This window comes from Nicotiana tabacum, chromosome 10 (assembly GCF_000715075.1).
Source record: "Nicotiana tabacum cultivar K326 chromosome 10, ASM71507v2, whole genome shotgun sequence".
Lineage (NCBI taxonomy): Eukaryota > Viridiplantae > Streptophyta > Magnoliopsida > Solanales > Solanaceae > Nicotiana > Nicotiana tabacum.
This window is the reverse complement of record NC_134089.1, coordinates 171,841,711-171,851,617: the sequence shown is the minus strand read 5'-3', so window position 1 is coordinate 171,851,617 and position 9,907 is coordinate 171,841,711.

Here is a 9,907-nt window from a genome sequence, read left to right as displayed (position 1 = left end):
TACCCTTCCTTATTTACTTCCGATTCGTGTATCTTCCCTTCTTTTGGTTCTGATTCATCTTGTTCCTGCCTTTTCTTTAACAACTGTAAGGCTCGGTCCTCTTCTTCGTACCGTCTCGTGGGTGTCTTCCCCGCACCTTTCCTTTCTCAATTAATTCTATTATTGAGAACGCCACTTGTTATTGAATCACTACTCCACGTGTCATGCCTAGTCAGCATACTGACACTCCACGTGTAATATTCTTTTTCCACCAATACAGATATGTATGCGGAGAAATCGGAGGGTCCAATTTCTTGTCATCAAGGCACCTCAGAAGACCATCTCAAAGTCTTGATGCTACAAGGTCATGGTCAAGTTTCCTCCCTCGAGGTTCGTCGAGGCCCGATCTTGGGATAACATTGACCGCAACCACGGTAGAAATAGGGGAGTTCCCAAGGCACGTGGCTAGGACTGACAGGGTCTAGGGGACTGCCCTAACCCTTGATCAGGATGTCCTAGCATTCCCATCCCCATCTCTTTATCATTAATGCATTTTGTACTATGTTGGGATTCCTCTCCTATATAAAGGGGATCCTTGTCATTTTGTAAACCTCTGTTGCTTCAATTGCTCCACACGAAAATATAAAAGAACATTTCATTTGATCTCTAACATATTCTCTTGACATTATTGCTTTCATTTATTATCTTCATTGTTGTTTAGCATTTATTGCTTATCATTGGCCATAAAGAGCCTCCGTTAATTTTATTATAACTGTTAGTCATACTTCGACCCCCCTCGATTGCTCACATCCGAGCTTCAGAATCGACCTCGAGGCCCCTGAATCGACAAGCTCGAGGCCCCGATTATTGACCCATCGGTTCAGTTATCCCCTATCTTTAACTCTCATTTCTTTTCCAAGTCTCACACACAATGCATCAACTACTTAACAACCAACATAAAAATAGATCACGTATTTTTAGAGTCCTATAATCAAATTTAATTGTTATTACCATTTTCATGGTAAACAGTTTGGCGCCCACCGTGGGGCTAAAAATAATAGTGATTATTTTCTTGCTGGTTTAGCTACACAACGCAAGTTATATTTCACGCTTTTTTCTTGCCCAAGATCTTTGATTTCAGGTCAAAATGTCTAACTTGGTGAATAGAGGTGAAAGCAACAATCTTGAGGACCACGGAGAAAACGGTGTGAATGTTCCAGATATTGGTGTGCCTCCAAAAACCTTGGGAATGCGCCAGAACCAATCCCTATAGACGCGGTCTCACGCGACGCCCAACGGGTCGATATAAGCTCGCATACCGATAGGAGCGTATGTTAGGGAGATCCACAAGAAGCTCAGAAAACCCCAACTAGGGAAGAACGAGAGGTTAGCCTTCATGTTATTTTTGAAATGTTGCAGACACAACAGCTGGCTATTGCTCAGCTGCAAAGTCACCAAAAAATTCCTAGTATGGTAGCACCGGGGACAACTCCCCCGACAGAATAGGTACCAGAGAGATCGAGCAATAACGGGTCGATGATCCATCTCGCCATCGTAAAATTCTTGAGGACCTCACCAGGAGGATTGAATTGGGCGAGAAGATGATAGAAGCCAACGACAAAAAGGTCGAAACCTACAATTCTAGGGTTGATCAAATTCCGGGTGCACCCCCGGTCCTGAAAGGTGTGGATTCGAAGAAGTTCATACAAAGGTCGTTCCCAGAGGAAGTGGCCCCGAAACCCATCCCAAAGAAGTTCAAAATGCTAGAACTCTCAAAATACAATGGGACCCCAGATGCCAATGAGCACGTTACTGCTTACACTTGCGCAATGAAGGGCAATGACATAAAGGACGACAAGATCGAGTCCGTCTTACTAAAGAAGTTCGGGGAAACACTCTCGAAGGGGGCCATGATGTGGTATCACAACCTAGCTCCTAACTCCATAGACTCATTTGCCATGCTAGCAGACTCCTTCATAAAAGCACATGTCGGTGCCATCAAAGTAGCAACAAGGAAATCCGACGTCTTCAAGATCAAGCAAAGGGAGAACGAGATGCTGCGAGAATTCGTATCCCGCTTTCAAATGGAATGAAAGGATTTACCATCAGTCTCTGACGACTGGGCGATGCAGGCCTTCACTCAAGGTCTGAATGAGCGAAGCTCGGTGGCTTCGAGGAAGCTAAAAGAGAATCTGGTCGAATATCCCGCCGTAACCTGGTCGGACATCCACAACCGATACCAGTCGAAAATCAGGGTCGAAGATGACCAGCTAGGAGCCCCCTCGGGCTCAGTATACCCAATCAGGCTCTTGGCGAAGGAGCCAAAGCCAAACAAAGAAAGATATCAACCATACACCGAAGATAGAAGGAACTCCCCGAGGCGCAACCCACCTCCCAACGATCGAAGGATAGACCAAGGACAGAATCCCTAGGGACTCATCAACAGAGCCAAATTTGACAGGAACACGGGGCCAATGGAGGCGCCTCACTTATCAGAATACAACTTCAATGTCGATATATCAGACATTATGTTCGCCATCAACAAAATCAGAGACGCCAGATGGCCCAGACCTGTACAATCGGATCCTTCACAAAGGAAATATAATTTACGATGCGAATTTCACAACATGCACGGACACAAGACCGAAGATTTCTGACAACTCCGGGAGGAGGTGACCCGGTTACTCTACAATGGCCATCTTCGGGAATTCCTCAGCGACCGAGCCAAAGATCGATCTCGAGAAAAGGAAACAGCCAAAAGGGACAAGGCAGACGAGCCGCAACATGTCATCCACACGATCTTTTAAGACAACAACCACGAGATGCGCCCTCAGCCGTATCCGAATAAAGGACCATACTGCGTCCTCCAAACGAATACCGAGGATCAAAAATGCCATCGCCACTGAGGTATAACCATCTCCCTTTTTATTTTATATTTAATAATTAACCCTTATGCAAGGCCTGACTGAAGCAGTTAAAGCGCTAACCCAACTCGATGACCTTAAGGTTTTAAAGCATCTGTTGCACTTTTTTCCTTCGATCGAGTTTTTATCCCGAAAAGGGTTTTACCGGCAAGGTTCTTAACGAGGAAACATATGCATGCTACCTAAGGAAGACTCAACAAGTATTCAAGGCTTCTTTTGCAATCAACCTCGAACACTGGGGGCATCCCCCGGGAAGGCCATCCACTTGGAAAAGCCAAGAAACGCTAAATGGGTTCCCAATAGGAAAATGATATATCAAGCCGAACGGTCGAATGGACCGTGTCCATATAGCCGGGGCCCTGACGGTGAAAACATGTACACTTGTACCAAATAATTGAAGAATATCTTTTATCAAAGCATCTCATGCTCCAAAAGAAGCTCGACACCTCTGCAAAAGCGACTTCTCCACCAAAAACATCCCAAAGACTCGGGGACTGGCGTCGACAACTCAACACCTGAACGACATCCAGGTCGGGACTCCAAGCTCATAAGCCTGAGGCAACATGAAAATCACGAAACATCTCCAATGCCGAAGGTGCCCCGAATACTCGGGGACTGATGTCAAAATCTCAAAAAACACATGACCTCAGGGTCAGGATCTCCGAAATTGTAAGCCCTCAATGAGCCAATACAAAATTTACAAGTAACGGCTTCCAAGCCAACGTACCCTCGATGACTTGGGGACTGTTTCCAATCAACATTCATTAAAAAACTCGAGGTCGTAAGACCCCGATCGGGCAGACTCGGTCTCGTAAGACCTACGTCGTAAGGCCACACGGGGTAGCCTCCGTCTCGTAAGACCTATATAAGGCAACAACAATATTTGTAAGACCTAAAGAAAGGCATGAACAATACTTGTACCAAGTATCAAAAACTGTAAGACCTCAAAGGCATGTAAAACTTGTAAGACCTTACTAATGGAATAAACCTGATCGCAAAGTTTCGGCTATATATCGAACTTGTAAGACCCCTAAAAAAGCATACCCTTGATATAGATGCCGAAACTATCTCACTCAGGACTCAAAGGCTCCGGCTGAACACAAATGACTACGATTACAAGGCTGCACCAGCCAAACTAACGTGACTTAGGGACGCCCGACCATTGCTACAAAATCATAGGCCTTCAATTACTTCGAATATACTTCGGAAAAAAATGGTTAAACAGGCTACCCTCGATACAGGCAAAAGAGTTTCGACCATGTCAGCTCCTAAAACACTGGCTTTGAGATACTCAGCCTCCGAGCCAAACCTCTTGAGGTGCTCGATCATCGCCATATAACTACTCATAATGAAGGTTTTTTATTAAGCTGTCGAAGAGTCAGGAAAACACTATTTCAAAAATCCTTATCGAGAGAAAAATAAAGCCCACATAAATGGTTGCATCGACCAAACGCGTAAGAGCCATAGTCGCCAGCCTAATGAGCCTAAGGTATAAGATCCACTGTCGCCAGCCCACACCAATAAAAAACTTGAGGGTCGAATGAGCTCGAGTCGTAACCCGATTCAGAGAATGAACCCAAAATAGTTGACTAAATATGCCTAAGAGCAAGGCGTAAGAGCCATTGTCGCCAGCCTACACTAAAAAAGGCCACATCGGCCCAAAGCGTAAGAGCCATTGTCACCATCCCATATAAAAGGTCACATCGACCAAGCGCGTAAGAGCCTACAGGCTAGCCTAATGAGCCCCAGGGCTGTATCACAAATATAAGGATTTCTACCAACTCAAAGGTCTATTGATCTGGCCGAAATCTCAACAAAGAGGAACCCGAAAGATACAGAAATCGTGAGGTTTCCCCCTTGTACATACATGTAATAAAATAAAAGATCCATTTACAGTGTACTGTGAAAGCACTATATACAAAGACAAACAAAGTAAATAGACGTCCCCCTCGAGGACTACGGCCCGACAACCCCGTCCTTGCCATCTTTGGCATCGGACAGAAGGAACTTGGCATCATACTCCTCTGCCTTGGTTTGCTCGATCTCCTCCGAAAGATCGAAACCCCTGGCATGAACTTCCTCGAGAGTTTTCCTCCGAGATTTGCACTTTGCATATTCTTTACTACTGCTCGCACGACCAAGAGTTCTCCTTAGCTCAGCTCTAGCAGTGGCAGCACTCTTCGAATAGGCCGCGGCTTTTTGATCTGCCCTAGTGCTGCTCATCACAACCTTGGCCCGGGCATTCACCACCTCGGCCTTCACCTTCGAAAGCTAAGACTCGAGCCTTGCGATCATGTTTGCCCGCGCAGAATCACTCGCACGAGCGGTCTAGATTCGCACCTCCAGGGTGGAAACTTTAGCCAAAGCACTCTTCTTGGCCGCAACTTGGGCATTTACATGGGGCTGCAGCTCGTCGAACTCATGTTTGACCCTGCCAACTTCGCCCCAGAGTTGTTCTAGCTCCTCCATTTTGCTCTCCAACTGAAATATTGAAACATTAACCTCCGAAAATGAAAGAAGGAGCATACGTCAACATGAAATACAAGATACCTATCTCTCGAGGAAGCTCTCGCGGCTCTGACTTCGATCCGCCTCACACCACAGAGATACCAACTCGCTTTCTTTTTTCACCCAAAGAAGCTTAAGGAATTTCTCCCTATCCTAAGCTTTCCGCAACCGAGCCTCATAGCGAAGTAGCTCGAATTTGAGCCTGTCAAAGGCCTGCAAAAGAAAATTCAATGAGAAAGGAAGAGTGTAAAACTGGAATAGTCCTATGCCGATTACCAAACTTACCATAAAGCTGAGCCGTTGAGTCTCACCAAAGGCCAAGACAATCTCCGATGGCTTAGTTTCTCTCGAAGAGCCTTTGTCAGGAGAAGAAGAAGGCACCATGTGCTCCTCACTCTTTTAAGCGCCATCGATAGAAACGGGGAATGTTCTTTCGAGAACGGAGGTCTCTGAAACCGAATGATCGGTCGAGTCGCCTCTCTTGAACCGCTGAGAAGGACTCGCCCCGCTACGCGCCTTCTCACACCCCAAAGATTCTTTTCATTTATCATCGATCCTCGACCCTGGGGTCGGCAGTCTCTCCTCCTCCCTAGAGGACATGGCCTTATCTGGGAAAAATCTCCAGTACCTGCGGCGGCTAAGTTAGTACGCTAAAAAGAAAAGTACCATTCTGGGGAAATATGCCACCAAGAACCTACCATGATGCTTTGCCTCCCATCTCCCCTTGGACAGGTCTTGCCACCTACGCCTATCATAGGTTGAACAAGCGGCCAGCTTACAAGACCACTCGGCCAAATCCGAGACCTCGTTCGGCAACCAAGGAGTCGCTACAAAAAATAATGAAGAAAAATGTCGTTATGGAGCCCGCCTCCAGACAAAATGATAAAAATACAGGTATGAAAGTGATAAAAATACAGGTATGACACTTATGTGTGAAATTCCATTTCTCAGGAAAGGGCAAAAACTCTCCAGGAATGATATCGATCGTCCAAGCTAGAATGAATCGGCTCATCTATCCTCAGTCTTCGTTCTCTTTGCCGTCAATGATAGGAGACCGAGTAGATCGTCGCTACAGAGTAATCAAACCCTGATAACGCAGTGGCCGATATAACCTCACAAGATGACTGAGGGTAAAGTTGAGCCTCGCCTTCTCTGCAAAGTATCTTATCGTCTGTACTAACTTCCAAAGGGATGGGTGAGCCTTCATCAAGGTAACCTGATATCTACGACAGAACTCAAGCATGACCCGATCGGGGGGACCCGAAGTAAAAGTGTGCGTATACACGCTCAAAAACTCCTCGACGTAGGTCATTATGCTCTCCTCAGAGGAAGGTACTTGTAGCACCACCCCTTCTCCCCATCCACAATCTTTCCTGATCATTTCAAGGTGCTTCTCCCCTACTGATGAGATGAACCTCGATGCGTGCTCCCGATATCCTTGAACATTGGGAGGTCTCTCCAACGTAAAGTCTTTCCTCGAGACAAAGCATCTCGAGGATCCCTCACCGGGAACCGGTGGTGTACCACCAACCGGACGCGGAATAGAGGCAAAACTCCCCTCTCCTTGATGGGCGGATATCGAAATAGCAGTGATGGCTACGTTAAAATAAAAGGAGGAGGAGGATATAGATCTGGGAAAAGATTTTGAGTTGAAGCAATGGGAGAAGTAGCACAAAGCACTAAGTTCTATGGAGAAATAGTTACTCAGAGTAGCAGAATCTCCACTGAGGAAGCAAGTGAATGAATATATAGGGGCAAAGTAGCGGCTGCTCGCCTACCCAGAGGGCCAATTAATCCTGGCCATGGTAACGTCACTTTTTCCTTGGGAAACGTACTGGTGGGACCACCCGGGATCACCCCGAGGCCCCCTTTATCAAATCGCATGAATGCTATTACCCCACGAGATTCGAGAGGTATCGAGACCTTGGGGGCTTCTTGCCATCACAAGCATCAGCCCCGGAGAAGCTATCAACCTATCTTCGATATAGGACCCGATTTCAAGGGTCCCAATTACTCCAACAATGGGCTCCAAAGGATTAATATTACAATTCAAAGATTAGCTCCGCAAGAGTTGCAAGATATAAAGAATGGAAATACTTGGGGCAGAAAAACCTTTTTTTTCATTGCCAAAAATGTATTTACAAGGGACATCCTTACAAGACTCACTCCCCCAAGAATACATGAACAGAAACAAAAAAGAAAAAAGCACTCAAGGCCTACTCTTCGTCGTCACTATCCTCCAAACCATCTCTAGGATCCTCATCTGGAGCGATCAAAAGTGCGACTTTCTCTCCAATTATTGGGCCTCCTCAATCTCGGTCAAAAGATCGACATCTCTGGTTCCGACCCCCTCCAAGGCTTCCCTCCTCGCCTTCGCTCTAGCATGATCGATAGCCCGAGCCAGTTTCTGCTCGGCCCCTATCGATATCTTACGGGCTATTTGATTTGTCGTGGACACATCTTGCAGATACGTGGCAACCTTTCCTTTGATCTCGGAAAAGGCCATAGTCAGTGTAGCAACCTCCTTTCGATCATTTTGGAGAAGATCGTGGGTTGATGCCAACTTCGAGGCAGCCACCTTGTTTCGTTCCTTCAGCCCGAGGATTTCCACATCCTTTTGCCCAATCAGCAAATCCCTTTGACCAATCTACGAAGGGAAAGGTAAACAATCAGTATCGAATTATGGGAGCGAAGAAAGGCTCATGCATAATAAAATACCTGCTCGGCAAGGGCAACTTTTTCGGGCAGAACGAACCTCCGACTCTCGCAGTCTCAAGGGCAACCTCTTAAGCTCCTTTTCACGGAATGAAAGCTCCTCGTTAAGCCTAGAGAGGGAACCATACATCTCCTTACACTACAGCAAAACAAAAGAGTTAGAAGAATGAAGAAAGATGCTCGAGACTAAAGGAAAGATACTTAATGCAGTTACCACATGCTGCATGAACCTCTCTGCCACCTTGACAGAACCGGGAGCATCAAGATCGACGTTCTTGCTAACATCGTCAAGAATATTGCCAAGCGTGCCTCCCCCCTTAATAGGACCACCGGCTTTGGCGGCATTCACATCTTGAGCATCCCTTAGCTAACCTAACGAGAACTGAGACTCTAAAATTAAATCATCTATGTCACTGATGTCTCAAATGGGCAACTCCTACTCCTAAAAAGCTCCGGGTCCCGACCCTTTAGGGTCAGCGGCAACAGTCCCCCCGGTGAAAACTACACCAAGCTCGGTCTTGGGATCTGAGGCCACATTGACACCCTCCTCGAGGGTCTTCGATCTACGGGACTGACTTGAGTCGGCCGTTCCAGATTAAGCAGCCTCCGATCGAGGCACCTGTGAGTCTCCAATGCTCGACCTCGTCCTTCGTGCCAACCGACACTCATCATCATCCTCATCCTCAGCGCTGGGACTTGCTCCGAAAGTTGAAGCCGAGGTCCTAGTAAGGACTCGAGACTCGCGTGACTTAGGTTTCTTTGCAACAAAAGGATAGGCACCCGCCTTACCTTTCCTTTTCTTGCCCTTACCGGGCTCCGAAGCGTCCATCTCTCCATCAGGGGTAGCCTCATCAGCATATTCTCGCCAAGGCCTACACGAGCGCAGTAACCATAATTAATCAGCATAAAGGATAAAGGGAGAAATGTAAATCTAAGAAATAGGTGGTAAGGAAGCTCTACCATGATTCTTGGCCACCCATCGCTCCTTATCCAGGTCGGGCCAAGACCGAACAAGATATGGGAATGCGGTGTCCAACCATTCAATCCACCCCGACAGATCCGAGACCGCTTCGGGGTACCAAGTGGTAGCTGCAGGAAACACAAAGAGGTCATTATTCTGGAAGAAAGGAAAGAAAATCACAAAATATGACTTAGGAAAAAATGCTTACGATGTGTGTTCCACTTCTCCGGGAAAGGCATCCTCCCGGCCGGAATGATGTCTGAGGTCCTCGCCAGGACGAACCTGCTCATCCACCCTCGATCCTTCCCCTCGTCGGTGCTCGAGAAAAATGATTTTTTGGATCGGTGGTGAAGCCTGATCAGGCCTCGATAAAATTTAGGGTTTTACAACCTAATCAAATGGTTGAGGGTAAAGGTCTCACCCACAACCCCCTCAGTGAAATGGGGGAGCATCAAGACTATCCTCCAGAAAGAAGGATAGATTTGACCGAGGAATCAACATGACCCAAAGTGAGTGCGTAAGTATACAGGTGTAGGAAGCCAGCCTTATGATCTGTTATATTTTCATTAGGGCTGGGAATCTCCACTTCTACTACCTTGTTCCATCGGCAGTCTGTCTTTACCGTCTTTATATTGGTCACGACACTAACGTATCGAGACACATATTCGCATCGGCCCGAGGTGGATGAAGTGTTGTCGATGGTAAAGTCCTTCGACATATCAAGCTTGGTAGGAGTACATTGTCCCAAGGTAAGTATCAATTTGGGTTTCCCTTTAGACGTTCGAGATGAAGAGGCAGCCTCGTCTCTCCGAGGAACCGT